The 24743-nt window shown below is 44.9% G+C and overlaps 1 protein-coding gene across 5 annotated transcripts in view; it reads right to left on the reverse strand.

Moving 5' to 3' along the window:
• The window catches only part of ARHGAP32 (Rho GTPase activating protein 32), a 197896-nt gene that overhangs the window by 160384 nt on the left and 12769 nt on the right, over window positions 1-24743 (reverse strand). Inside the window, exon 1 of one of the 5 annotated variants that reach the window (XM_083162857.1) lies at window positions 10622-10639. The exons of the other annotated variants lie outside the window; for them this stretch is intronic. The gene's annotated coding sequence lies outside the window, so the exon portion shown is untranslated. Of the gene's footprint in view, window positions 1-10621; window positions 10640-24743 lie in introns of those variants that run through there. 5 annotated transcript variants of the gene reach the window in all.

Raw genomic sequence — 24743 nt, forward strand, 5'->3', positions numbered from 1 at the left:
CGGAATCAAGTCCAAACTAAGCAAAACTACAAATCCCTCAGCCCCCATCTCCTCCCAACATTTCCAGCTTCATTTCCCTTCACGCACTATGGCAAGTGTTCATGGAAGTTGTGAATGTGACAGCAATTGGCACAATAACTGTTAACTTCACCTCATCTGTGAACACTTGCCATCCCCACTTTCAGGCTTTCTTTAGGCCTACCATCCCTAACTGTAGATTGTCTGCTTTGACCTTACACTTAATGGGTCAGCAAAATCCCTTCTCTCGTAAGCAGCGACCTCTCACGTAGTGTCATGTAATTATGCTACTAGAATTATGTAGCTATGTATGCTTGTCTGTAATGGTCTGATGAACTTGTCATTTTGTGGTGTTGTATCCTTTCTGAACAAAATCCAAACGGCACCACAGCAGACAGCGACACCCCAGGCAGGGAAGAGTAACTGCATGTGTTTTCAAAGTTGGCGGGTGCTACAGTGAACACTAATATAAATAAGCAATAATACTAATAACATGAAAAACAACATACCTGCACCTTCTAATATTCTGGACATAGAATTAACACTGTGTGACCGTTGAATACACATTAAAGATGGCTTCCGTAAAAACACAGATCTATTACAGTCCTGGCTAGGTTTCCAAAGACATGTCTATATGAAGCAACATAGGTTCAAGACACTACCCTCCTAAATATAGGATCCCAAATAAAACAGGTGATAATGGTCTCATTGGGTATCCGATGCTTAGACTACCCAGTGGGAAGAAGCGCTGGCGCAGAGACTTGCTTCATTAATAAGAATTTCCCAGATGTAATTTCTTCTTTAGAGGAGTCTCTGCATTTACCACAGCTGTCCAATCCATTTGCCTGATAGTGTACACATTTTCTACAGGGAAAGATCTTTGAATACATACCACCTTCTTCGCTGCTGCCTTATATTGCCAATGACCCTTAAACCTCCACACGAATGCTTATAGAAACATAATATACTGTTCTGGATTAAGTCATGAAACCTTGAGTCCTGTGACTGAAAAGTCGCTAATTTCAGTTGTCCCGACAATATGGTGCCAAGCCGCAGCTAGGATAAACCATCTCGAAGACCTACTTAAACGATGTGACTATTATGCAAGAGGGAGGTAGGACTCAGGTATACCGCTTTATCCTCCATATTATCTCCTGCTATGAAGCCAAGTAAAACGAGCAATTAAATAATTGAACACTTCTAGTACTAGTCATGCATGTAGAGTACAGCATTACATGGTATGAAATGATAATGCAATGTGAAAGTAAGAGCATTTAATGTAAATGAATTAATGGCCTGAAACAGAACTGAATTATAGACGGAGGCAGCAGAGGGGGGTGCAGGGGAGGAGAGCACTAGACGGATGACTCATAAAAACAGAGAAGATATTTCAAGCAGAAGCGAAAGCCGAGATATAGAGCTATACTGCTGCAAGTCAAGCGAACAGCAATGGGGCCAACATTAGAAGGGCGTCAGCGGAGGGACGTGCTAGTTCTACTGCAGGGTGCTCTACAGTTGCGCAGTGAAGATCTCAGTGACCAGGGAACATTTGGTGCATATGCCGGTTCATGCTGCCTCCAGGTACACTGGGTGGCAGAGAATTTGGAGCACCAATTTAGTTTAGGGAATAGAGTGCTCAACATCTATTTGGGATCATCGTTGGACTGGAGTTGACAAGATGAATGTAACATACATAGTTCCTCTTTCCTGCCTGGGGTGTCACGCTCTGCTTTGGTGCTTCTAGTCTGTATCTCAACATTGAGATACAGAGCAGTCTGTGCTAGAAGCATCACAACAGAGGAAGACACCCCAGGCAGGAAAGAGGAACAGCACTCGTTTGAAAGGTGCAGGGTGTTGTAAACACGAATATATGTTTTACCCTTTAATATACACAATCAGATGCAGCAATTGCACGGCGGTGAATATAAATATATATATATATATATATATATACAGGGATAAATAAGCGGCACTCGGAGACTGAGGTAGATGGGGAAGCAAAGAGGAAATTTAATCCATGTGCGTAGTATGCGCCCGGTGCCTTCCCAAGCTCTGATTGGCAAATATATCGGTACAATGGCGGCACTCAGACGGCTTGAAATAACTGGAGACCACACAGGTTCAAGATCTTTCGAGATTTAATCATCCTGATGACGAGATTAAATCTTGAAAGATCTTGAACCGGTGTGGTCTCCAGTTATTTCAAGCCGTCTGAGTGCCGCCATTGTACATATATATATATATATATATATATATATATATATATATATATATATATACACACACACACACACACACATATACATTATATATACATACACACACACATACATATACATACACATTATATATACATACACACACACATATATATATATACATACATACATATATACACACACACACACCCCCGAGCCCGAAGCGTGGCGAGCGCAGCGAGCCCCGTGAGGGGACGCGGATAGATTCACAGGTAAACGCGTCCCTTCGCGGGCTTCACAGGTGTCCGCGTCGCCATGGACACCTGGGAAGCCCGCGAGGGGACGCGTATAACTGTGAAGGTATCCGCGTCCGCTCGCCACGCTTCGGGCTCGGTGGCTCGCTGCGCTCGCCACACTATTCTATTCTCAACTCCACGCCGACGTGGATAGTGGGGGTATGAAAAGGTCGGAGGACGCGTACCGCCGCCCCTCGCCGGCTCGCTGCGCTCGCCACGCTTCGGGTTCACGTTGATCGCGGGGTGGCGTATAGTACTTTTGGGGGGACATTTTAATGTTCAGGGGGGTGTTTGGGACATTTACCATTGTTCCCTATGATAATTTGGGTAAATTGATCCATTTCACATTGTTTCCTATGGGAAATCGTGGTCATCGCGGGTAAATTGAGGCATTTAACATTGTTCTCTATGGGGAAATCGCGGGCATCGCGTCTGGCCCATCGCACCCGATTTTTTAGTGCATGCGATGCCCGCGATGGCCCCGATTTTACCCCCGATCATGATCGTTGTGGCCGTGCTAGGAAACAAGTACCATAAATTATATTTAAAACGCTACATAGAAACATAAAAAAGAAAGTATATATGAGGTTGTACATATAACCGGGGAGTTAAATGGTTGAATATTGATAAACCATCATGTGTTTTAATGAATAAATCTGTAACATGTTTTCATTTCCCTGACTCAAGTGGTGAGCTGTAAACACCACCCCCCCCCCCCCCCCCCACTATCGGAGAGGCTCGCGGCATTGTAGCCCTCAGGCCAAATCCAATTAGTGTTACTCCGTTATTAGGCCATAAATCTGCAAGTTTATAGCAGCCTTATATTAACTAGTGCATACAAAGGGGATAGAATTAAATTCCAGAGAGTACAAATAAGAGCATTAATGAAACAAACAAATACATGTGATTTACCACACCAGACACCTGGAAATGGAGAGCAGGAAGGACATTCTATTTTTCATGGGGTGACAATGGAACGTTAAATAACCTGGCCCCCCCATTTATCACACGTCGCTAGCTGGCCAGGGCACCAGACAAACCACCAGGAGATGAACTGGAAGATAGCTGCACTTGATAGGATTGCAGGTTGAAAAATCTCAGGTGAAATGTGTAACGTTCCCGTTACACAGTATTTTTACCCATGCGCCTCCCTGACCTTAGCAGAGCTAAACATAGATAGTCAGAGAACAAAGCTTTCAAAAAGTCATTTCAAGTATTTCCGGGCAGATGGATGGCTCTCCAACGCATACACCGGTATTAACACGTTCACAACCAAAATCTAGTGAAGACAGATATTTGAAAATAATTGTCTAACTAAGTTAAATAAGCGATTAAAGATATTTGAATTCAAAATTGCAGAAAGCAAAACGGAAGAGTCCTCTTTTTTTACGCCAATTCTTCATTTTTATCCAGTATACACTGGATCTATAATATCAGCCTATTATACTAGTGGTCTCTCTGAGCTTCTTTTGCAGGGTGCAGCACCCTGCCCATTTTTTAAAACCTCAAAATGCACCCTACCCTTTTTGTGTGTGGCACAGTGTGCCCTAACACTGCCCCCCATCGAGCTGACATGCCACTGACAACTTTCGGTATCTGCTATCATGTGTAATGGGCATTATGGTGTGTGGTATAATGTGTAAGAGGCATTACAGTGTGTTGCTGAATGTGTAATTGTCATTAAGACAGAATATGGAATGGGTATAGCAGAATATGACAATGTTTAATGGGTATCATCCTAGTGCAGTGTGCAATTTTTCATATATATTTTTTTTTGTTTGTTTGTAATGTAAAATTTTGAATATAAAATGTGCCCTCATGAAAAAAATGCCCTGCCTGGTGGTCAGCACCATGCCCTAAAAAAAAAAATCATAGAGCTTACACTATATACCCTAGTTCCAGAACGTACCACGTTAGCTGTACTTCATTGAGAAATGATAAACATCATACTATAGAACAGTGCTGCCTACATGAAGCTGATATTTAGGTATACATGTCCATCAAGCCGAGTCTGTGCCCAATTTATAGGCAGCACGGATGGTGTAATGACCATGTGCAGAGTATGTATATTCTCCCCGCGCTTGTGTGGGTGTCCTCTGGGTACTCTGGTTTCCTCCCACACTCCAATAATATACTGGTAGGTTGGTTGGCTCCTAGTAAAAATTTAGTGTAGTTTGTGTGCATGTGAAAGGGAATATATATTGTAAGCTCCACTGGGGCAGGGACTGTAAAGTATTGCGGAATATGTGCGCACAATATAAATACATTTAGAGCGCTGGATAGAGAACATTGTGTGCCTGTGTCTGGGGACAAGAGGCCGCGCTAGAAGCTATAACATCCAGTGCGCCGCTGCCAACATGGGACAGTACCTTATGTGGACTGTACGCGGTACATCTTCTAACAATATAGATTTAATGGGTGTCACGGTCTTCTCAGAATTCTGTGCAGCGCTGCAGCTCTGGTATTGTGCAATAGTTGCACAAAATTACAAATAGAACGTTGCTATTTTGGGACTCTCCGAGACGATGAAATGACGAGTAAGCATTTCACCTAAGCAAGGTGGAAGGTTACTGCTTATAGCATGAAAGCACAGCAAGGGTCACCATCTCTTCTATCCTGTCTAATTGGTGACATGGGATAATCATCATCATCAGGAAAAGACACATATTGCCATAAAATAAGGGATTAGTGTGGTATGTTTTATGCAACATTCTAAAATATAGCAAAAACTTAGGCTTTGTAAATCATAATATTGTTAAAATACAGACAAATCATTAATTTTCTAACCCTTAATGGTCTGAGTTTGACACAGGATGAAGGCAGCTCTCGCAGACATCTGTTGACTGTTCCAGCGCCAGACTAGACATACACACACGTTGTTCTCTCCATTGATGGCGCAAGCTTCCAGTGAGACTGGCATTTGTGGGCAGTGACATGCACAGGAGTGGCAAATCCTGTGGGCATATCTTGAGTGTGCAAAACGACTGATGGGACACCTGTTTCTGAAGACTCCAGCATAGATATGACAGCCGTGGCTGCAAAGAAACCGCTGGCAGGATGCACTTCCACACAAGGATATCCGGCATATACTTGTAGGCTGTTGTGGCTGTACAGAGAGGAATCAGACCCTATTTGTGGTACTTTTATCATTGGGATACATTAAGGCTGGGGTAGCCAACCCTAGTCCTCGAGAGCTACCAACAGTGCATGTTTTGCAGGTCTCCTCACAGAATCACAAGTGAGCTAATTAGCTCCATCTGTGTATCTTTTAAAATGTGTCAGTGATTAATGAGGTTGTCTGGAAAATGTGAACTGTTGGTAGCTCTCGAGGGCTAGGGTTGGCTACCACTGCATTAAGGGGTACATTTCCGAAAGATTTTAAAATGAGAAGAGCCGATAGCAACCAATGGAATGAATATATATATATATTTATATATTTCTGATTGGTTGCTATGGGCAACAACAAATATCTTCATTTTTAGACGCTTTAGTAAATTTAACCCAAAGAGGAGAATTCCGCTTCTGAACAGAGTCGACCGGAAGAATATGCACGATATCCGCAATACAAGGGAGCGAATCAGCCCGATGAAAGGGTGCAAGTTGGGCTGCCGTTGTCAGCATTTAAATGCCTCAGCAGCTCTCCCCCTTCACTGGCAACTGATTCAGTGGGGGGGGCTTTGTGTACACTACTGTCAGACTGCTGTCAGTTGAGTATAGATCCAACTTTGTAAGGAAGGTTCCTGCTGCCAGATCACGTGTGTGATTATGTATAAAACTATCCAGAGTGGTTCCTATGTAAGATTTGCAAGATAATCTTAATTGGTCTAAAGTGACAAGGGACTGCCACCATATTTAAATATACGTAAAGGCACTTAATGTTTTCTTTGTCATCTTGACCAACCTGACGTATAGATTTTCTGACATTTGTATTGCTAGGTGTACCTGCAACAGAAACCAGTGTCCATTTCAGGACTTTTGGACCAACAGGACACCTGCTCTGTTTCCTGGTGACCACTAGACAATGCTGATCTGTTTTTTGGCTGTCCTGAGTCAGACCAGTATATCCAATCTCACCTTCTGCTAGCCATCAAAGAAGAACAGATTCATATAACGCCCTCAGTGGGAACGAGGCCACGTCATCCACAAGTCAATGCTGCTGCGTAACAACACACCCAGAAGTAAGCAGCTCCAGATGCCAGTGTAGGAACCTGGAAGTCACCGTGAGTAAACGGTTATGAAGCAAGAAGCCTTCATGCAGGTGATCCAGGTTGCAGTGTAAGCGCATCTGCAAGCTCTGGATTAAGACACGGTTGGTGGAATAATGCCATCTGCCCACAAGGTAAAGGAATGGAGTGTCAAAGTTAGCTCATCCAGAACCAAGGTATAGTGACCCAGCGGGAGAGGAAGCCCATTCAATCACAAAGCTGTATAATCATAGATTTCTATGTTCGAAAATAGAATTTAGAAATAGATTTAGGATATTTCCTGTCACTTGTGTGGAAATATTTTAACTTCTGTAAAAGGCAATAAATGTCCTTTTTATATGAGCAAGACAAAGTTTCCCAGGAGCTCTGTCCTAGAAACTCTTGCTAACCTAACCAGGCGGACCATGATCAGAAGCCATTCGTCTGTGGATGGTTAAAAATATCCAATTAATTAAGATCAGTCTTCTGGGAAAGCTTGAAGAAGAACACAAAGTGAGGTTGCTTTTCTTTAATATGGTTTCAGTGAATTTTATCCCTGACAAAACCTTTTATCTATTGATTAACTATTCTGTAAAATCACTGGATACAGTATTGCCTTGTATCCCCCTGGAGCAGACAGCAGGTGCGGGTAGACAGAATTTGTTCATCTTGCCAGTCGCTGCCTTTATTAGTGTACCAGAGCATATGACAAACAGAATCACCGGAGAAACTAAAAAAAAAAACCTACAAAATGGCTAAGCTCATCACTCGGCATAGGAACACCGGACACCAGATGCATGAAAGTTAATCCACTGTTTTGTCTTCCATCAATGAGTATAGCATGTCTGTTACTTAGGAGCCAATCACACAAGCTATCCTTGGAACGTGCCCCAAACTGGTGCAAAGCACAGAATCTCTATCATGCTTTTGCTAATTTTATCCAGTAAAGAAAAAAAAAAAAATCAGTCATCCCAACTATGTAATAAAGCCCAGTAATACATTTTTTAAAAAGTCCATTAAATCCAAAAAATGTAAATATTTGGATAAGAGAAATTAAACTGACATTCCCTTGAGGTCATGTTGGAATGGTAAGTAACTTTCTCACCTAGAGACATCTCTGCTGATGTGACATCTTCCTCTTCTTCATCATCCCCTTGTGTAATATACCACCTATCCTTAACCAATATGGGATGTGAACATGGTGTCAAAAGTCACAGAATGGTAAGTGACCATTTGTAAATAGAAATCCGTGGCCATCTCCTCCTCTACAGTATGTCACAATGGACTGTCTGACTGTGACATCACCACCAGCCTAGAGAAGGGTTCAGCTTGTTTATTTAATGAATTCATACAGGTGTATATATCAGTATTGCTGTATGGTGTCAGGCCCATAATTAGGAGCAATCTTCCTACATTATATCCTTCTAGGAAATTTAAACAAAAATTGTGATTCAAGACTTATTAAGTGCAGCTATGAGTTTGGCCGAATAACACCTGATGCCTACTTCCCAACATGACCCATCCCAGACAAAAATGCTCTGTTCCTGGACTTCCCTGTCAGTGGCAGTTGCAGAGGGGGCATCGCAGCACAGACCACAATTCAAATAGCAGACCTATACTAATTGCCACCCCATACTGCCAGACATCACAGGCTGGGGACTCAGCCATGTGAATTTTAGAATCTTCACACTGCGGGCGATTATCGATCGACTGGGCATGCGTACGGATCATAGTGCCCATGCGCTAGGCTAAACAGCGACAAAATAAATTTTACCACTAGCCCTATGCAAGCTGATGGAGAGGAAGCAAGCATTTGGGGGTGGTAAGCGCCACCCCACCGAATGCCCTCCACCGAATCAGCTCACTAGCATATGAGGGGGGATGTGTACTCGAATACACCCCCTTGCATGCAGCAGAAGGAGAGAGAAATAATTTGATGGTCCCCGACCATCGAATGATTTTTTCCTCTCCTTCGGTAATAAATGTCAGTCTAAACTAACTTCGTTCCGCCGCTGATAACAGAATATGGGGCAGGTGCTGACGTCATGTGACTATCCGCCCGTGCTGAACAGGCAAGGCCACGCCTGCATTTCCAGGGAAATGCCCATAAAACACTAAGCATTCCCCTACACCAGCCCCGTCTGCCCTCGCCCACTCCCTCTGAACCAAACGGCCCCGAGAGTGTGAAACTTTCCGAAGCCAATTGCTCCCGGGGTTTGCACATGCACATAGAAACACATGAGCAAACCGCAAACCTCGGGGGGAGGGGCCAAATTCAGCCCACCACTTACTTATCAGCACTCGTGGACCAAACAAATTCAGTGTCTTCCTGGCCACATCTAGCAGGCCAATAATCTGAAGACCACAAAACAAAAAACAAGTCCAATAAAAGAGGTTGTATGATTGGTTGACAGGATCATTAAATGCTCCACCCACCTAATTTGCATGATGTGCAATTTCAGTCACAATTAAAACCCTGACACCGACTTGAAAATATATTTGGATGTCAGATTAATAGGGACAGTTCGCATTACTGCGTGACAGCACTGAGGTCATGGGTTTGATTTCCACCATGGCCATAACTGTGTGTAGTTAGTATATTCTCCCATTGTGTTGGTTTGCTCCAGGTACTCCAGATTCCTCCTATATCCCAAAACCAGGTTAATTGGCTCCCAAAAAAACTAAAACCCTACTGTGCGCAAGCGTGTGCATGGGCAGACTGGATAGGCCATGTGCCATTAAATTCTATGTTAAAAGATCTCAGGAAGCCCACTATCTTTTCTAAAAAAAAAAAAAAAAAAAAAGTAAAATGCAGAATTGATCTTTGCGATAACTAGTCATCATGCGATATAACCAGTGAGCTCCTGGAGGAATCTTCCGCCAACACATACAAGCTCCACACAGATAGGAACTGGGTGGCGTCAACCCATCACTCCAGTGCAGCGATTACGTAATGTTATCCACTGTGCCATAATGCTTCCCCAAACTATTAAAATCATGTAAAGCTTTATCAGAGCAGATAAGTCAGATTAATGGTTAGATGGTCCTGTAGAGGTGGTGGATCTCTTTACCCCTAACACTGACTCCCCCTCCTCATTAGGGAATTTGTCCCCTACCTCCCATAACGGTCCCACAAGAGTTCTGGTCACACAATTAAAATGACACCACAGTAGCACAATCATATACACATTATACCGCATGTAGTGCCCTTAATTCATATTAAAATCACACAGTAGTGCCCCCTTATACACATAATGTTCACAATTGTGCCATCTCTGTCACTCCAGAAGCTCACTGTCCATGTCCCTCAGTAGCTCCATGCCCTGTGTCCCTCCAGCAGCTTCCCCAACTCTGAGTCCCTCCAGCCCTCTCTCACCATGTCTTCAGCAAGCACAGAGCTTGCTTCTCTTAGTGGCTTTTCTTCACCTCACAGGCAATGATAGCATGACATCACATACACCGTTCCAGAAGAAGCCGATGGGACAGGCTTCTCTGTTGGAATTACTGTTCAGGGGTGTGGAAGAGATGGAACTCAGTTCCACCCCATACCCCTCACTTTAACCCCTGGCATTACCTACATATTCCCACACACTGTCCGTACACATGCTCTTAATGTCCAAACTGTGGCCCTCCAACTGTTGTAAAACTACACATCCCAGCATGCCTTGCCAACATTGTAGCATTCCCTAATAGCAAAACCGTGGTAAGGCATGATGTAGTATCACAACAGCTGGAGGGCCATAGTTTGGACATGCCTGCTTTAGACCTTTTGATACATAAGTACAGAGCCACTCCTTTTATCACCACCAGCTGATAACACATATATACTGTGCACTCAGCTACATAGTAAATATCAATGTTGTAATGTTCTGTCACATAAAAGGAATAGTTTTTATATTATAGCACCTGTGTAAGTTGGTCTTACCAGCATTGCCAGTATCTTGGACAATGGTATTCTGGAATAGACAAGAAATAAATGTAAATCTATAGTAAATCTAGTAGATCTATAGTAAAACAGCTAAGAGAAATATTGTCAGACATACAGGTGGTAGCTTCACCCACTGATACTTCCTACAGTCTTCATGTGATGGCTACGAATATGTCTGATCATCTGCACAGTTCCATGAGCACGAGGAGACGGTACCCCCACCTTGTAACATATTTTGAAAAGCCATTAACGCAACTGTTAAACATGGTATGTCAGGTAAACTCACGCATGCTCACCTGTGACGTTCCACCAGGATTCCACGTTTACCAGCTATGATGCCGGAAAAGATGGGTGTGATTTTAGGTTTGGCTTGTTGGGAGCTAGTGCTGGTCTCTGCTCCATGAGATTCCTCGCTTTGGAAAATAAAAGCTTAACCAATTAGGTCGCCGGCCATTGTCTAAATATGCAAATGTGTTTCCAGGCTGGTATAAGCAGGCACAAGATTGTCAATGGACCATTATCCAACCTTGCACAAAGTCTGGCTGTGCAACATAATTAATTATCAATACTATCATTGTGGGCTGTAGTCCATTCCTTCACCAGGCCTTAAATGCTGGGATTGCTGGGGTCAAGGGAGGTTCCAGGGAGAGAATAGGGCCCTGAATAAACCAGCTCTTAGGCGCAGCATGAGTTCCTGTGAAATAGACAGTGGGACATTGTGGACAAGAAAGCAAACCAATGTCACTTGCTCACATAGTCTATCTAAAAAAAGGGGGGGGGGGGGGGTAAATACCATTCACTCCAGCATGGAAAGTAATGTGTGTATGCAAAGGTCTCCAATCTTTCATAGCGCTGAATAAATACTGGGAAGATGTTATTCTTCTGTAGGCGGCTGGTGATGACCTCACAAAATAGTGGAATAATTATTTTCACCTTATTTTCTTTTAAACGCAAACTCGGATCCTAATAGCAGCGGCTCGTCTAAAGGATGAGCAGCCAACCCTTCACAATGAAATACCTCCATCTCATAGGTTCTCAAATGCAGTCCTCAGGACCCCATACAGATCACGTTTTCCAGCTCACACAGCAGGTGCACAGGTGTGTTCTTTACTCCATTTAAAAGATCCACAGTTGTAGTGAATTATTTCATGTGCAAGTCTTGGAACAGATTTGAAAAGGACGTTAATGCACTTTTCAGCTATTTACAATTGAAAACCATATACAAATACACTAGGAGCATAGGGCAGATATCTAGCAGAGGTGTTATACAGATAGCCAGGACCTGTTTTTCCAGAACAGATGTCAACTGCATAATGGACTGGTCAATTCAGAGCACCCTTGTCATGTTTATTGTAGTCCCAGGCTGCCCCTGCAGGATCGATGGATGGATGGATGGATGTACGATATGGACAAAAACAGTGGCACTCCATGAACATTTGAATAAGCTTTAGTGACAAAGTACAAGATATTCCGACGTTTCAGGGTTAGTAAACATACCCTGGAGATTTTGGCATGAAAACATGCACACAAGTTGACACAAACATGTTTGAATGGCTGCTAAAGGTAATCCTCCCCTGTGATCTGTTTGCTTGTAATCAGTGTGTGTGTATAAAAGGTTAGTGAGTTTCTGGTCTCCTAAAAGACCCTTGCATCTTTCATCCAGTGCTGCTCTGACATGTCTGATTCTGAGTCATGGGGAAAGCAAAAGAATGGTCAAAGGATCTGCCGGAAAAGGTCATTAAACTGTATAAAACAGGAAAGGGATATAAAAAGATATCCATGCAATTGAGAATGCCAATCAGCAGTGTTCAAACTCTAATTAAGAAGTGGAAAATGAGGGATTCTGTGGAAACCAAATCACGTTCAGGTAGACCAGGGGTGGGGAACCTCCGGCCCGCTGGCCAGATACGGCCCCCGCATCCAGTATGTCCGGCCCGCCCGTCTATATTACTGTAAAGTACAGCCACCCGCACTAATTTATCAGCCGCCCGCCTATATCACATACCAGCCGCCTGCACGGATAATCTGGACGGCTGCTGCTGCTCCCGCCGGGGAGACGTGAGGAGGACGCGCCCGCCAATCACAGTGGCTGTGGAAGTGATGCGCCAGCAGTGATTGGCGGGCGTGATGCGGGCTGTAGGGAGGGGGACTCATGAGGTTTGGGATTCGCGGGCGGGAGCATCAGAGTTCAAAGTCTGTCAGACTGTACAGCGGCCGCAGCAGCAGCAGCCATCAAGCTGTGCTGCCACAGCTAAATCAGTATAAACTTGAAAAGGTAAATACCGCTCCTCTCACCCTCCCTTCCCCAGTGACTGACAGATCCAGGGGTTGTCATTTACCCCTGGATTCACCCCCAAACAGGTTTATGTGATTATGTCTGATTATCATAATCAGACATAATTACATTAACCTGTTTGGGGGTGACCCCCCCCTTCCTCCACACTGTCACTTTATGAATAAATGACAACCCCTGGATCTGTAAGTCATCCATTTCACCCTCACAATGCTGGACATTAATTAGCCAGCCCTGGTGTCTCTGCCCACATGTATATGTCGCTGCCCGTGTGTATAATGCCCACATTTATATACTGCTGCCCGTGTGTAGAATGCCCACAGGTATATGTCGCTGCCCGTGTGTATAATGCCCACATTTATATGTCGCTGCCCGTGTGTATAATGCCCACATTTATATACCTCTGCCCGTGTGTATAATGCCCACATGTATATACCTCTGCCCGTGTGTATAATGCCCACATGTATATGTCGCTGCCCGTGTGTATAATGCCCACATGTATATGTCGCTGCCCGTGTGTATAATGCCCACATTTATATACTGCTGCCCGTGTGTATAATGCCCACATGTATATGCTGCTGCCCGTGTGTATAATGCCCACATGTATATGCTTTTGCCCGTGTGTATAATGCCCACATATATATGCTGCTGCCCGTGTGTATAATGCCCACATGTATATGTCGCTGCCCGTGTGTATAATGCCCACATGTATATGCTGCTGCCCGTGTGTATAATGCCCACATGTATATGCTGCTGCCCGTGTGTATAATGCCCACATGTATATGCTGCTGCCCGTGTGTATAATGCCCACATGTATATGCTGCTGCCCGTGTGTATAATGCCCACATGTATATGCCGCTGCCCTGTGTATAATGGCCACATGTATTTTTAAGTTGATAATTTTTATATGGCCCCCGACGGGTTTTCAAATTTTCCAAATGGCCCCACTCCTGAGGTAGACCAACAAAAATTTCAGCCACAAGTGCCAGGAAAATTGTTCGGGATGCAAAGAAAAATCCACAAATAAATTCAGATGAAATAAAAAGTGGTGTGGTTGTTTCAAGATGCACAAAAATGGGCTGCATTTTCGAAGCATCCCACTAACAATACTCCAAACAGCAGGAGGAAGCTGCGCATCGGACATACTTGAATGTTCCAACATGACAATGATCCAAAACACGGCCACGTTGACCTGTCATTGGCTACAGCAAAATAAAGTTAAGGTTCTGGAGTGGCCGTCTCAGTCTCCTGACCTCAATATCATTGAGCCACTCTGGGGAGATCTCAAATGTGCAGTTCATGCAAGGCAGCCCAAGAATTTACAGGAACTGGAGGCTTTTCGCCAAGAAGAATGGGCAGCTTTACCATCTGAGAAAATAAAGAGCCTCATCCACAACTACCACAAAATACTTCAAGCTGTCATTGATGTTAAAGGTAGCAATACACAGTATTAAGAACTAGGGTATGTAAACTTTTGATCAGGGTAATTTGGGTAGTTTCTGTTGTCATTATGATTTAAAATGTGTAAACACAGTTGTATGACAATAAATGGCTTCACCCAACTTTGGCAGGTATTCAATGCGGCCGGCGAGGGGGGGTTAAACAGCGAGGATGGCAGAAAACCAGCGATCCTCGCTGTTTAACCCCCGCGCCGGCCGCTCGCTCTATTCAATGTTCTGGGGAAATCCTCGCTGTCACAGGACGGCGAAAATTCCCCAAAACAGCGAGACCCGCTGCAGAAAACTCGCTGTATTTAGCCGCGAATCTCGCTGCTTCTGGAGCCACATTGAAAACCTGCCCATATTCTCTGAGAAATGGGCAGAAAATCAAAATTTTTGCTAGGGTATGTAAACTTATGAGCAGTACTTTAAAATAAAATTATATATATATATATATATATATATATATATATATATATATATATATATATATATATATATATATATATATATATATATATAGAGAGAAAGAAAAAAGGAGGCGCACCATAGTGTAGTATTTAAAGTTTAAAAGTAGAAACTTTACTGAAGCGATTAAAAACTTACACAAGTACAGGTGTTATAAGATATATAACACATAAGCGCATATTACAGGTATATCACCGCAAGACAGCTCTCAAACAATTTCGCGCTGCACTCTCAGCCTGGATCCCGGACCAGCCGCGTCACTGCGTTGCCGCGTCACGACCTCCGTCGTGACGCGGCATTTCCCCGATCCCTCCATAGTTGAAGGGAGAGCCTGATATGTATGTGCTCCTTACTAAGAAGCCTGTAAGCTGGAAGCACATGGACGGTGGAAAGTTTTAATATCAACCCAATGGCAGCATGGTTTACAGTGGGTAAGCATCCATAAATAGCTACATGCACTGAGTGTCTGGTACCGGATGGAGGGTCAGAAAGCATACTGTATGTTGATCAGCAAACACTTGGTTAATGTACCCTAAGGTCTAGTCATTTAAGTGATATACAATATATTTTCTTGCAGCTGGAACTTTCGGTACTCTTTACCTAGAACGGCGCCCATCGCGGTGATCGCGACATTGCGGGCAGCACATAAACGGCCGCGACGCGATGCCCGCGATCACCGCGATTTTCCCATAGGGAACAATGTTAAAAAGCCTAATTGACCGCGATTTTGCATTCAATGCCTCAATGCCCGCGATTTTCCCATAGGAATCAATGTTAAATTGGCTACAGAGCCCAAATAGCCCCAATTAACCCTTAAATGTCCCCCCAATTTTTGTACGCCACCCCACGATCCACGCCAACCCGAAGCGTGGCGAGCGCAGCGAGCCCGCGAGGGGCGGCGGTACGCGTCCTCCGACCTTTTCATGCCCTACTATCCACGTCGGCGTGGAGTGGAGAATAGAATAGTGTGGCGAGCGCAGCGAGCCACCGAGCCCGAAGCGTGGCGAGCGCAGCGAGCCCCGCGAGGGGACGCGGATACCTTCACAGTTATACGCGTCCCCTCGCGGACTTCACAGGTGTCCGTGGCGACGCGGACACCTGTGAAGCCCGCGAAGGGACGCGTTTACCTGTGAAGGTATCCGCGTCCCCTCGCGGGGCTCGCTGCGCTCGCCACGCTTCGGGCTCGGTGGCTCGCTGCGCTCGCCACACTATTCTATTCTCAACTCCACGCCGACGTGGATAGTAGGGCATGAAAAGGTCGGAGGACGCGTACCGCCGCCCCTCGCGGGCTCGCTGCGCTCGCCACGCTTCGGGTTGGCGTGGATCGTGGGGTGGCGTACAAAAATTGGGGGGACATTTAAGGGTTAATTGGGGCTATTTGGGCTCTGTAGCCCATTTAACATTGATTCCTATGGGAAAATCGCGGGCATTGAGGCATTTTACAGTAAAATCGCGGTCAATCAGGCTTTTTAACATTGTTCCCTATGGGAAAATCGCGGTAATCGCGGGTACCCGTTTTTGATGTACCCGCGATTTACCCGCGATGACCGTGATTTTTTACCCCCGACGCCCGCGATTCTGATCGCGGGCGCCGTTCTAGGTAAAGAGTACCGAACTTTCATGTAAAGGCCGTTTGTGTAGAGATAATAACACGCTGCGATTTATATTATCCGACCACTTATCTGTCAGGAGATTACAAGCTAGACAAGATATTGCAAAGAAGGAACATGAAGACAAAGTAATGCCTTAAGAGAGGAACACACGGGTGTAATAACAGCCTTCAGAAGTATGGCCATGCGCGCTTCTACGTCAGCAAGATGCAGAAGTACGGCCAGGCGCGCTTCTATACCTCAGCAAGCTGCAGAAGTACGTCCAGGCGCGCTTCTATTCCTCAGCAAGATGCAGAAGTACATCCAGGCGCGCTTCTATTCCTCAGCAAGATGCAGAAGTACAGGCAGGCGCGCTTCTATTCCTCAGCAAGATGCAGAAGTACAGGCAGGCGCGCTTCTACGTCCGCAAGATGCAGAAGTACGGCCAGGCGCGCTTCTATACCTCAGCAAGCTGCAGAAGTACGTCCAGGCGCGCTTCTATACGTCAGCAAGATGCAGAAGAACGGCCAGGCGCTCTTCTACGTCCGCAAGATGCAGAAGTATGCAAGCGATTTATCACATGTAAAAACTGGCTCATCAAGTGCCAAATTGTATGTGAGCCTCCCGGGGAGCTCACAGGAGAATTGGGTCCGACTTGTCCTAAGGACAAGTCGGCCTAATGTATGGGGGCCTTTAATCCCAGAGTTCCCTGAGCAGTCAGAAGAGGCTAATCTGATGTTAAGGTGATAATACAGCACCTGAATGTAGAGTAATTACTGTAAGAGCAGAGCTCTGTAGCTGGAATGGGCTCTACTTCAAGTAATGAAGAGAAAGCAAGTGAAACGTCATACTAATGACTGCAACCACAACACGAACAATTCAGCTGCCACTTACAAGTAATCCGATAGGCTCATTAATAATGTACATTCCTTACTCATTCCCTGTACAGGGTCAGTGGTGCATTCACTAAAACCTCCTACGGGAACAGCAGAATTAAGAGGTCCTTTTATATCCAACATTATACTTCAGCTGTGGGACTGAGAACCCATTTACTGTGGTCAGACTGACAATCACCTGCGTAGAACATACAGGGAGTTTTACAGGAAAAGAGTGGGATGGGTATAGCTCTGAGCCAATGTCTGGGTCAACATGCACAAGGTCGGCAAAAGGTCAAAATGGAAAAAGGTCCACACGTGAAAAAGCAGATAGTTTTATATGTTTTTTGGTGAGCATTTATTTGTATTTGTGGGTGGCAAGTAGTGGCCATTTGGGGGGAGATAATGGTTGGCATGTTGCTAATGTTTTCTGGGCGTGTCCTAGTCTGCCACTATGTATTTGTACACAGATGGACTTTCCCCGGGCGTCTTAGTTGAGATGGACATTCAGAGACGCCAAATGGTTGCTTAGAACTTAAAGGTGTGACTTTTGTGCACAAGTGGCAGATCTGACATAAGCGGTAGTGGGCAACTCTATACATACACACACACACACACACACACACACACAACAGCGGCTGAGGCATTAGCACATTTTCACATACCTGTGATTTTCGCTTATCATCTTGTGTAGCCAAAAACTGTCTTTTCTATAAGATCTAATCAGATAGGTTGGAAAATATTAGTGTTCATTCTAGCACCCGCTATCTTTGAAAACCCATGCAGTTCCTCATCCCTGCCTGGGGTGTCGCTGTCTGCTGTGGTGCTTTTAGCACAGTGTAGTCTGTATATCAGCACTGATATGCAAACCAGACCTGTGCGAGAAACACCACAGCAGACAGCGACACCCCAGGCAGGGAAGAGGAACTGCATGGGTTTTCAAAGATAGCGGGTGCTAGAATGAATACTATAATTGTACAGTAGTGATATCCGAGCGCTCAAGGTGTAATCAGTCCACCATTCACTGCCCTTTTATAATGTCAGGTTATTAGACATAGGTAGCAGATGGCAGAGCTATGTATATAGCATTAACTTCACCCGCACACATACCTCTGTCATATTGGTTATAGCCAACTAGGTGTTACGGTCATATAGTGACCCTACAATACGGGACTGGACAGAGCACGTGCAGCACACACATCGCTGGTCAGCAACAGAGGACTTTCACTTTATCTCCTCTCTAAAAAATTTACTTCACTCTAATGTGGTGTGGAAGTAAAGGGTCTGTGATTGTAATGAGCAGCAATTATCACTATTAGGAGTGTGAATGTTCTCACAGCCAGCAGAGACTGTGGCACATTATCAGGGGGTCTCCTGCATGAAGGAGCTCACCGTATGCGAGTACTGAGGGCTGTTAGGGAAGGTAGAGAACCAGGGATCATTGTGTATACAGGGACACTTCCCCGGGACAGATACCTGCATTGATCACAAACATTAACAGAGCGGCAGAAGCCTACGGTGCATCTTACGTAAGGGCAGGAGCCTACGGGCGCAGCCTTGTAAAATCAGCAACTCTTCTATAAAGACCTCTCCTGATGGTTCTGGTAGGATAGGGGCAGGCTTGCTGACTCTTCAGCCTCTGATGTCAGAGTAGCAGTGTTGGAGAAGCACCAGGTACATAATTTCTCCTTGCTCTGTCCCAGTAATCAGTAAGCTGCAGGCATGAGGACAGGATGAATGCACCAATATGTACACTGGACGAGACTATGGCATATTTAGTAGCAGTAAACATACCTGCACTGCCCCTGTGTATTGTAAGCCTATGGAGGGCTTCCTATGGGGGATGAGAATCAGAGGACCCCTAACAACCTGATGTAGGGTACAATAACTTGTAGTATCCCTGACTTCTTATGTAAATAGGATCCAGTGTATTTTAGATGGCAAAACTGTAGGTAAAAATAACTTTTTCTTCAATAATATTTGAACTAGATACATATCCAACCCTGCCCCCCGCAGCTACCAAATTAGCTCCATAAACTGACAGTTCTCAGGGATTCTTTTTTGTGTGTGCCCAATAAGAAGCCCCAGGAGACTCATTTTTTTGACCCATGTGCTTCCCACCCACTGGCGATATTGAATTGTTAATGCCAGCAGACTCATTTCAGCTTGCCTGGGGTGGCAAGGGTAAACTTGCTGTTGCTACAAGAAGCATGGCAAGCCATGGCCAGACATCACCAGCTGCTGAAACCAAAGCATACTGTACCTGCCCAGACATCACTAGCTGTTGCTAAATGAAGCCATGAAAGTCCTGCACAGACATCACTAGCTGCCACCATCAGTCAAGACATGCCTGCCCTGCTACCAAAAGTACAGCCAGGAGTGCCCTTCTTACAGTGTATGTAGCTACCCAGTTTGTTTTATCACTACTTCTAACTGGATATTGCTACGCTATATAAGAAATTGTTAATAAATAAGGTACTCTTTACCTAGAAGGGCGCCAGCGATTGAAATCGCGGTCGTCGGGGGTAAAAATCGCGGTCATCGCGGGTAAATCGGGATGGCCGCGATGCCCGCGATCACCGCGATTTTCCCATAGGGAACAATGTTAAAACGGCAGATTGACCGCGATTTTACTGTTAAATGCCTCAATGGACCCGATTTGGGGCCAAATAGGCCAAATTAACCCTTAAATGTCCCCCCAAATTTTTAACGCCACCCCACGATCCACGCCAACCCGAAGCGTGGCGAGCGCAGCGAGCCCGCGAGAGGCGGCGGTACGCGTCCTCCGACCTTTTCATGCCCTACTATCCACTAGGGCGTGGTGTGAGAATATAATAGTGTGGCGAGCGCAGCGAGCCACCGAGCCCGAAGCGTGGCGAGCGCAGCGAGCCCCGCGAGGGGACGCGGATACCTTCACAGGTAGACGCGTCCCCTCGCGGGCTTCACAGGTGTCCGCCTCGCCACGGACACCTGTGAAGCCCGCGAGGGGACGCGCATAACTGTGAAGGTATCCGCGTCCCCTCGCGGGGCTCGCTGCGCTCGCCACGCTTCGGGCTCGGTGGCTCGCTGCGCTCGCCACACTATTATATTCTCACACCACGCCCTAGTGGATAGTAGGGCATGAAAAGGTCGGAGGACGCGTACCGCCGCCCCTCGCGGGCTCGTGGATCGTGGATCGTGGGGTGGCGTTAAAAATTTGGGGGGACATTTAAGGGTTAATGGGCTCTGTGGCCCATTTAACATTGATTCCTATGGCCAAATCGGGTGGATTGAGCCATTTAACAGTAAAATCGGGTCCATCGCGCCTTTTAACATTGATTCCTATGGGAAATCGTGAGCATCGCGTCGCGGGCATCGCGGGTACATTTATGGCCGGCCGCGACGCGACCGACACGATTTCCATGTTTAACATTGGTTTCAATGGGAAATCGCGGGCATCGCGTCGCGGCCATACATAAATGTACCCGCGATGCCCGCGACGGGCGCCCTTCTAGGTAAAGAGTACCATAAATAATATCATAAGCTACTGTTACCAGAAGAATGCTGAGCCCTGGCCAGACATCATTAGCTGATGCTACCAAAAGTATGGATTGCCTTGCCTAGACATCACTAGCCTGAACAGAAGCACGGCAAGATCTGCCCAGACATCATTAGCTGCTGCTGTACTACAAGAATGGCAATCCTGCCCAGACATCATTAGCTGATGCTTCCACAAGTATGGTAGGAACATCCAGACATCAATAGCTGTTGCAGAATTGTAGAGACCCCACCAGCTGCTATTTGATCTACTTTAACTAGTAATTAGCAGCAGAAAGCTGCACAACTGTTTTATAGCCTGGTCCCAAACAAGTCATTATGACGAAGTGCCAATGGCACGGCCTCCTCTGCTTTACCAGTTCTCTCGATACAGATTTTTATTTTCTATTATAAACAAGTATGATTATATGAATTCTATTGTATCCCATTCCGCAGTCACTAGAACACTTTACAAGGGAGAATTTGGCCCTTTGCAATATTTCTCAAATACCCCTTTCACACCAGCCTAAATTCCCAGGTTGAGTCCGGGAACAACTCGGGACTAGCTCTAGTGTGAAAGGTTCCAGGGACAAATTCCTGGGTTAATTTGCCGGCAATTCAACCCTGCTGTGTAGCAGGGTTGCTCCCGGGTCCTTCCAGGGTTACTGGCTAGTGTAAAAGGTGCAGGGAGATGTCCCTGCTTCCCGTGTTGCCTCTGCTAGTGCTGATTTGCTAGCAGGGCAACTTCCTGTTGTGGTAGACACTCACAGACACGCCCAGAGGCAGCATACAGCGTGCAGGGAGACAGTGTGCATGTTCTGTGGAACCATAGACCCCAGAAGTGTGTTTTAACCCCTGAAAGCCTGCAATGTGTGCCATGTCTTGGACAAATGAGGAGGTGAGAGAGCTATTAATTGTTAGAGGGGAAGATGCTTTCATATGCCTTTTAATTTGTTTTATACAAGTAAACAAAGGCTGAAACACTACAAATGCTTTGTGTCTTAATTATTAATAATCAATTATCTAATGTAAGCCTAAAAAAGGCCATTTTCAATGCTATTCTCATAGAAACGTAGGATCATCCTGGGTTCTGTGTGAAAGGTGCCGACCCGGGTTGTCCCTGCTTCAAAAGCATGTGTGAATGGGTCCCAACCCGGGAATGTCCCTGCTTGTCCCGGGAATGTAATTCCCGGGTTTGTCTCTGCATTTCTGGTGTGAAAGGGGTATAAAACATAGTAATAGCAGCAATTCGCTGATTTTTACACCATTATACCCCCTCCCCCTCGAATAAGCTTCTGAATTCAGACACGTTTAATAATACAGATGACAAATAGTGCGTTAAGCTGCAGCTAAATTATTTTATAATAGGCAACAAAATATAAAAAGTATAAGGTGCGACTATACAATTAGGCCAATGTGGAAATTGTAGAATACTGAAGTGCCCCAGATTATTGGCCACAGCTGGGGGTGGAATATGGGTCCAGTTATCCAAAGCAATTTACAGAGCTGCCATTCTGCTGGCAAGATATAGGAGGCTGCCCGGGGCAATCTCACCAAAGAGCGTGATCGATATTGGTTAAGCAACAAGGAGGAAAATGAAGCATTGCTTCCTTAAAGAGGTCTTTATACCAGCGCTCAGCGAAATGCATTTCTGAGGTCAGCAGAGTGAGGCTGGTGGAACAATTAAATGCTCACTAAACGATGCTCGGAAAACAACACAAAAAAAGCAGAACACAAATAGGACAGCGGAATGCCAGCCGGCGGCCGCTCTTAGGTTTCTATCTTCTATATCTCTTATGGAGGATATTTCACAAGATATTTAAAGAGTTTTTCCGCCATCAGAAGACTTTAGTTAAATGCAATGTACGTGACTTCCTGCGGCTTTTACTAAACACATCGATTTAAAACCATGCTAGCGGTGACTCTGAACATTTCCATTTAGTGGGATCCTGTGAGCTGCAAGCGGAAAGAAGATCTTCCCGAGCTCCTCTGTTTCCTATTCCTCCCGCTCAGCTACATTTCAGCAAATGTTGCGATGCTGCAGAAACAGTGACACTCCAGAGGAGCCGGAATCAACGTTCATTTCCTGCGGTTCCGCTAGATGGAAACAGGTCTGCGAGATTCTATCAAATAACCAAGAATGCAGCTTCATCTTTCTGTGATTTCAAACAATCCAGAGACTAAATGTGTCCAGAGGCTACTCTTCCACAAATACAAACTTTAGAAGGGACGCTGAAAGCTAGACGATAATAACAGGCCTATAGTGGATCGTTCAGGGCCACTCCACAGAGGGAAAGAGACACCTTCCAACCAACATGTCAGGATATAATTAAGAATCACCTCTTCTTCACCAAATCCTAACATTTTAGGGGGGGGAATGCAATTGTTTCTGGGTGCCTATAAGTCACGAGCACCCAACAGGAGCTCAGGAGCTCTGCAATTCCATTGGGTGCAAGTGCTGTTGGCACCCATTATTTCCACTGGAAAACTCCTGAGGTTGTGTGAATAAATCCATAATAACTTACACTATTGTCCACCCAGGGGCAACAAGACGAGATCAGTAATGGGTATTTGCGACACCTTCATAACAACTCACCCAAAAACATGTAAATTCCATATATATATATATATATATATATATATATACATACCGTATTTATCGGCGTATAACACGCACTTTTTTCCCCCTGAAAATAGGGGGCAAATGATGTATGCGTGTTATACGCCGATATAATGTTAAGAAGCCATGTTTTTACCATATACACCGCCGATATACCGGTAATATTCCATACATACCGCACAGCAGCGTGGATCAGTAGCAGCGTGTGGAGTGTGAGGCAATCAGTAGGCAACGGCAAGCCACGCCTTCCTCACGTCTAATTCTCGCGGCCGTCGGAGCGTAACCACGGCAACGCTCTGCACTGCGAGAGTTCGCTGTCTGAGGTAGGAGAACTTGTACCCGTCAGGTACAAGTAAAGTAGTGAAGTAAAGTGGGGTTTTGTGTACGGCGCAACAACGAACTAACAATTTAACAGATAAAATTAAAGTTTTTATTTAGAAATTAAAATTTTTTTCCTGAAATTTCCCTCTTAAAATGAAGATGTGTGTTATACGCCTGTGCGTGTTATACGCCGATAAATACGGTATATATATATATATAAACACATATATATATATATAAACACATATATATCTATATCTATATCTCTCTCTCATCTCATGTGACAGATGACCCATACCAGATTTTAAATTTAACATTATGTATTCAATAAAAAATTTAAAAAAAAAAAAGACAGAAGGATGGTAGGAGAAAGGAAGAGCACCGTTACTGCCACAGTACCGGTGAAGGAAGTCATCAAAGTCAGGTGCTGCCAATCAGAATAATTTGGTCACCAGAACTTCCACACAAGAGACAAGCTGTAGCAGTCGGCATGTTGGTGTTGGTACACCACACAAAGGGAAAATGTAACATATGTGGCTGCCCATTCAGTTTGAAAGGCTTATGTGGTAATTTCCAACAATCTGATATCCATAGCCTTGAATGAGAAGTATAATTTACTAATAAGGAACACTAAAGACCATTTTTATCATCCCCAGCAGTGGTGTCCAAGGACACCCAAAGAGCAGGCTGTACAATGATCTGATCATTCCCAAATGACCCAAACGCTGCGTTCGAGAATCTACAAACCAATCACCATGGGAAATGCAAAATGGCGTAAAACACACTTTACACATCACCGGAAAAATATGATACCGGTGATGACTGGGGACTGGTGTTCACCTACTAGATCCAATTCTCGCACAAGCATAAAGTTAATCATGAATTCATCTTTGTGCCAGTATAATCTAGGGAAAACCACAAGGCTATATGTCTGCCAATTACAACGCAGATGAACTTGGATCATGTAACAAGAAAATGGTTCTCGTTACGACAACAAA

The sequence above is a fragment of the Crinia signifera genome, chromosome 19 (genome assembly GCF_055691185.1).
Source record: "Crinia signifera chromosome 19, ASM5569118v1, whole genome shotgun sequence".
Taxonomy (NCBI): domain Eukaryota; kingdom Metazoa; phylum Chordata; class Amphibia; order Anura; family Myobatrachidae; genus Crinia; species Crinia signifera.